The sequence below is a fragment of the Microcebus murinus genome, chromosome 5 (assembly GCF_040939455.1).
Source record: "Microcebus murinus isolate Inina chromosome 5, M.murinus_Inina_mat1.0, whole genome shotgun sequence".
Lineage (NCBI taxonomy): Eukaryota > Metazoa > Chordata > Mammalia > Primates > Cheirogaleidae > Microcebus > Microcebus murinus.
The window spans coordinates 100,290,668-100,297,633 of NC_134108.1; positions in this window are offsets into that span (position 1 = coordinate 100,290,668).

The window sequence follows — 6,966 nt, forward strand, 5'->3', positions numbered from 1 at the left end:
GTTATCATCACTATCTAATTCCAGAGCATTTTCATCCCAAATGAAATCCTATACACATTTGCAGATATTACCAATTCCCCCCTTCTCCCAGCCCCTGGCAATCACTCATCTAATTTCTGTCTCTATGAATTTTCCTATTCTGGACATTTCATATAAACAGAAGCAAGCAATATGTGACCTTTCGTGTCTGGCTTCTTTCACTTAGCATAATGTTTTTCAGGTTCATCCACATTGTACTTCATTCCTTATTATGGCCAAATAATGTCCCATTGTACAGATAGACCATATTTTGTTTATCCATTCATTCAATACTTGTTGGACATTTGGATTATTTCCATTTGGGGGCTATTACAAATAATGCTACCATGAACATTCTCATACAGATTTTTGTTTGGACACATGTTTTCCTTTTTCTTGAGTATATAGCTAGGAGTGAAATGACTGAATCACATATTAACTCTATGTTGAACTTTTTAAGAAATTGTCAAACTCTTTTTCAAAGTAGCTATACCATTTTACATCTCTACAAGCAAAGCAAGAGGGGTCCAATTTCGCCACATCCTCATCAACACTTAATATTTTCCATTGTTTTGATTATAACCATCATAGCGGGTATGAAGTGGTATCTCATTGTGGTTTTAATTTGCATTTCCTTAATGAACAGTGATATTGAGCATCTTTTCATGTGTTTACTGGCCATTTGTATATATATTTTCTTTGGAGAAATCTCTACTCAAATCCTTTGCTCGCTAAAAAATGGTTATTTGCCCTTTTTATTCTTGAGTTGTAAGAATTTCTTTTATGTTCTGGACATAAGTCTCTAATAAGATAAATAATTTGCAAATATTTTCTCCCAATCTGTGGGTTGTCTTTTCAGTTTCTTCATGGTGTCCTTTGAGGCACATAAGTTTTACTTTTTGTGAGATCAATTTATCTATTTTTTTTTCCTTTCATTGCTTGTGTGTTTGGTGTCATATCTGAGAAGGCTTGGCCTAACCCAAGGCCACAAAGATTTGTTCCTGCTGTATAAGTCTTAAAGTTTTAGGCTTCATATTTGGGTCTATGATCCATTTTGAGTTAACTTTTGATATAGTGTGGGTTAGAGGTCCAACTCCATTCTTTTGCATGTGAATATCCAGTTGTCCTGGCACCATTTGTTGAAAAGACTATTCCTTCCCCATTGACTGGTCCTAGCACCCTAGAGGCCTCTCTTGACTACTACACTCAACTGCCTGTCTTAGAACTTTTGAAAGATGAACGCCTTCAAAAGTGTGTATGTATGTGTGTATGCAAGTGTTATGTGTGTATGTGTATTATTAAAAAGAAGAAGAAGAAGAAGAAACTAACCAAAGCTGTGACCTAACATGCTGGCCTCTTCTGAACTTAAATCATCAGATGTTCAAAAGCCTAAAAAGGGTAAAGATGATGAGATATGACCAAGGTCAGATGATCCATCTGGCCTCCAAAGGCTAAAACACACCATTAGAAAGGATATAGGGTCTTAGTAAAGATTTGAAAAGTGAAACTCCCCAGACAAGAAGGAAGACAACTCCCTGAGGAGAACGTACTGTTAAACTAGTAGATGTCCTCTATTATCACCCTCATAGGTGGGATCCAGAGTTCTCTGCCCAAGACACATCTGCATGAACAGATAAAGCCGGATGGAGTCAGCCAGTGGTGAGGCTGGTGTTTCAGATCTGGGATGATTCTATCAGTCTTTCCTCTGAGATCTTGGGGTTATTCCTTTCTTTGTCACAACTGTTAATAATACGATAACTTCCTGCTTGTCAGGCCAGACTCTGCCCCACTGGTGACTCGGGGACTCCTAAGCAACTGCTAGAGTGGATGGGCCAGGATTTCACCTCTCTACTCCTTCCATAAACATTTCTCCAGCCTCATAAGGAGCCCTGGCATCATCCAGTTAGTTTTTTTATTTCTGCTTCTCCAAAGACAGCACCCCACACACGATGGCTGCTCGGGTAACTCAGAAAGCCATGACGTTCAGAAAAGATTCCTTTATGGAAGGGGTGATAACATTTTAAGGAAAACATAATACAAAATGGGACTTACTTAGAAGTGGTCAAGCCCCCAGTGACTCTGCCTTAAAGAACCCCTGTAGGGTTTTCTTTCCTTTCCTCTACTTTCAACACGAGCCACTTTCTTACTCCCCAAAGGGCTTGTATAAGTCAGAGTAAGTAACACTAGTTGATGAAACAAGTAATCCCCTAAATAGCAATGGTTTAACTCAGTAAAAGATCATTTCTCTCTCCCACAAAGTCCAGTGCAAATGTCTCTAGCCAGTGAGCAGCCTTCCGTGTCGTCATTTGCCAACCCAGGATCCTTCCACCTTGTGTCTATACCATACTCTCATCCTAAGTCCTCTGGATCTTTTCTGTGCAGCCAGCAGATCGGAAGGAGAGGGCTGGGAATCCCTCAGTTGGTGCTTATGGGCCAGGCCTGAGTGATGCACTTTAGCTGCAGTCCACTGGCCAGAACTGAGTCATATGGTCACCTAACTCAAAAGAGGCTGGAGGACAAGGCCTCCCGTGCCCAGAAGATAAAGGAAATGTATTTTGCTGAAAATGCAGCAGTCTCTGTTGGTGACTATGAAGATGCAGAATTCAGCCACCGTAATGACATCTTTATGATGCTTCCAGGCTGCCCTAGCATGTTCCTTCCTCTGAGCTCAGAAAGATGTCTCTGGTCACCTGCCTTCCTCAACTGTGACCAGATCCATTTTTAAGAGGGGCTCCAAGGCAGGTCTGTGAGCCAGGCAGGGAGGCAAGTCTGGGCAGGGTCCTTCCTTTCCACAATCGTTCAATGCCGTCAAACAAGAATTCTACAAATACCCAAACCTGGTCAAAAGTCAAGAAGAGGTTCTGAGAGGCTGGTCTGGGAGCAAGAGACTGAGGTTAAACGTGTAGGCTGAGAAGATGGGGCCCACGGAGATCAGAAAAATAGTTGTGTCATTCCACCTTCAGGTGCCACAGGGAGGCTCTTTGACAAGACAGGTCTTAGGGCAGCGATTATTTCTTCTTCCTAAGTAAGGAAGAGGGGTGTACTGCAATGGCTCAGCCAGCCCCAGACAGCCATGACAGGCCTGCCCACTCTAAGGCCAGAACCCAGGGGTGTCTCAGACCAAGGGTAGTGCAAAGGCTCATTGTCCTACACATGAGGGGCCTCATGTCCCTGCAGTGGCAAGAACAGTCCTAGGGTATTTATCAATCCGGTAGCACCTCTTTCCAGAGGTCTGGCAGACACATATGGCAGAAGTAACATTTCAGATGCATCCCGGGTAGCAATCCCTCTTGCCAGCAATGCATGCTGCCCATGTTGGGATCTACAAGATGATATCAGAATTTCCTACCTGAGAATCCTCTGCTGTGTCCCCAAGATTTAAGAGTAACATCCCAGCCCACCTTCTATGACAAGCTTTGGAAAAACTGAACAGAGACTGGGCTGGAGGAAGCCCCGTGAGCCATGTCCCAAGGCCAGATCTGTGAGGAAGTGAGAGAAAGAACAGCCAGTACCAGCTCTTCCTCCTCCTGCCACTACTGGGGCTCCTGTTTTCTCAGCCACCTCCAGCAGTGCCTCCTTTCAGCTGTGGCTCGGGTGAGAATTATGGAATTGCTATTATTACTCCAGCCCAGTGTCCAGGGCTTGATGGCTGCTGCCCTGGCAGCCCCAGCCCAGAGGGGAGCCAGCTGCAATGACAATAAAACAAAGTCCTTGGCAGCTGGAGGCCTCTCGCTTGCGTGCTGGGGCTGACAAACGGGATACGGAGCCAGCCCTGACTCCAGCTCCTTGGGAAGTCTTGGAGCTGGCCCATCGCCTCCCCGGCATCTGATTCCAAAGACATTTTTCAGCCCAGCTGGGAAGGCTGTGACAGTCTCAACAAGGCTCACTCTATCGACCTTGAGAAACGAGAGTCTCTGAGCCTCAGCCGTGTGTCCAGGGCTTCCTCGGGAAGAGAAGCAGATGAGCCTGCTCTGATTCGGCTGCCTTTGTCGATCCACCAACCGAACTAACAGCATTCAGAGAACGCCACCGCATGCAAGGGCATTGCTCAAGACTCACGCATTCGGTGCGTCTTTCTGAAGCACCTACTGTGTGTCGGGCACTGTGCTGGGTGTTGCTGAGGATACATCCAAGGACAGAGGAGACGGAAAGCCCTGCCCTCCTGGGAGCTCATACGCTGTTGTCAGGGGAGAGACGAGAAACAGAATAAATAAGTGAAAGAGTGAATTGGAAGCAAATGAGGTGCTATGGAGGAATCTGAGCAGAGCCAGGCAAGGGGAGTGAAGGAGGCAGGAGAAAGCTTGAAACGGGTGGGCAGGGAAGGACTCACTGAGAAGGTGACACTGAAACCAAGACTTGGAGGAGGTGAAGGGTCGAAACAAAAACCCCCAAATGACCCATTTCCCAGAGTTTACTGAAACAGCAGCACACTGAGAGCTGGTGGGCATTTCGAGGAGGAGACCCATGTGCCCGGAGGAGGGGGTAACCGCCCTGGACCTGCCCCCTGAGAGCACTTCATGGCTTGAACCTCAGTGAGATGCCTAAGACAGGTGGGATTTAATTGGGGTGACCAGAAATATCAGAAAAAAAGTGTGACAAGGGCCCGTGAGAGCAGAGTAGGGGACATCTACAGGAAACCGCACTCTAATGGGTGCAGCCGGCGGAAGAGAAATGCCTGGGGAGGTTTAGCAGGCTGAGCCCACCAGAACTCTATGTTCTTCCTACTTAGAAGCCCACTGAGAAACCTCAGATCTGTTGATCATTCTCCTAAGACCAAGCCTCCTAGACCAGAGGGTCTCAAACCTGCCTGCCCATCAATATCACCTGGGTTTTAATAATGTAGCCTTCTGGGTCCCTTTCTGGACCCAAAAATCAGAATCTGTGTTTGAAAGCCCAAAGACCAGTTGCGTTTGGGGTCCACCATTCTGGCCCTGCACTTCTATGCCTTGATTGCCTGAACCATTTCAGAGGCCACAGGCGTGGTAGGAGAAACATAGCAGGGACTTGCCCCACGGGGTGGGAATGATCTGTGCATGTGCCAGTTTCCACTAGGAGATGGGGAGCCCCTGGAGGGCAGGGCCTGTATCTTACTTTTCTATATGGAAATGTAGGCTCTGAAACATAAGAGGCACCAATAAACACATTCTGAACCGAACCTAGCTAAGCCTGGTTCCACCAGGTACTAGCCATCTGGCTGTGGTCATGGTATTTAAACTCCTCAGGCCTCAGTCTACACCTATAAAATGGGTACAATGATTCCTGCCTTTCTTGTCTCATGGGACTTCTGCAAGGCCCCAAATGAGACAACTTGTATATGTGCAAAAGCAATTGGACAGTTTCTTCAGGGATTCCCAGTAGAGAGGAAGCTTGGCACGGATGATCCAAAATAGATCATCTTAAAGCCTTGCTTAACTTTGGAATCCATCCAATGAGTAGGTTTACCTTCCTGAATTTTTTCTTTTGCTTTAACTAAAACTCATTCATACTGAAGAAAAAAAAAAGAGTTAAATAATAATAACAACCTACCATGTGCCAGACACTCTATTTGACAATAGGAACCCACAAATAAATAAGACATAGTCATTACCGTCACCAGGCCCAAATTCAAAGCGGGAGGAGCACACACATGGGCCAAGAACGCTGACAGGAGCAAGTGGATGAGGACTATGGCCAAAGGCTTCACTTGCAGGCCAGAGGTAATGAGCAGAAGAAAATCTCCCAGAGTTCCAGGCAGAAAGCACACAGTGGCCAGACAAAGGCAATGAGACAAAAAACGGAGAAAATGGAGCTCATTCAGCACCAGCGAGTCAGGGGACACAACCAGAGTGAAGTGTAGGGGCAAAAGATGCAGGACAGAGGCTGAGCGTGGTCATCAACCTTGAAGATGGCACCCAACCGTCCTTCTGTCCTGGCATTCATGACTTTGTGTAATGCCCTCCCCACGAGAGTGGACTGGACCCAGTAACTTCCAACAAATAGACTGTGTATAGCAAAAGCGATGAGATGTCACTTCCAAGATTAGGTTGCAAAAATGCGTGGCTTCCTACTTGGGCACCCTCTCTTGCGCTCTCAGTGGCTCACTCTGCCAGAAGCCAGTGCCATGCTGTGCGGTGCCCTGAGGAGAGACCTGTGTGTGGAGGAGCTGATGGCTCTGGCCAGCAGCAAGCAAGGACAGTGCCACTCAGTCCCACAGCCTGTGAGGAACTGAATCCTGCCAACAATCACGTGCATGATCTCGCGCTGGGTCCTCCCCCACAGAGCCTTCAGACAAGCCCCAGCTTGGCTGCCACCTTGATTGCAGCCTTATGGGACCCTGAGATGGGGGACCCTGCCAAGCTGTCCCCAGATTCATGATTCACAGAAACCATGACATAATAAATGCTTGTTATTTTAAGATGGTAGGTTTGGGGCAATTTGTTACCCAGAAATAGATAACTAAAGACAGGTGGCCATCAGAGTTCTTAAGCATGACAGTGAAATAATCAAACTTATTCTTTAACAATTGTGTTGACCGCCAATGAGGGTCCTCCGCAGGAATCCTGGTGACACACGATGGGAGCGGGAACAAGGCAGTGGCAGAGGGAACAGGGAAGAATGAATGAGAGACATTGTGAGGTTCAGTTGGCAGGACTTGGGTTCCAGGAGGCCAGATCACCCATTCATCTGGTTACTCTAACCAAAAGCCTCAAAGTTGTCACTGATTGCTATTGCACTTATACCCCCACATTCGACCACCAGCAAATTCCTTCTTCACCTTTTCCTCCCTCCCCAGGACTGCTGTCCACATGACAGATACGTCACCTCCCAACTTGCAACCCACCAATGACTTCTCACCATACTTAGAATAAAATCCAAAGTCCTCCCCATACCCTACAAGGCCCTGTGTGGTCTGGCCTCTGGCCACTCTCTAAGGTCATGTCTTCCCATGTCTCTACTCACTCAGCCCCG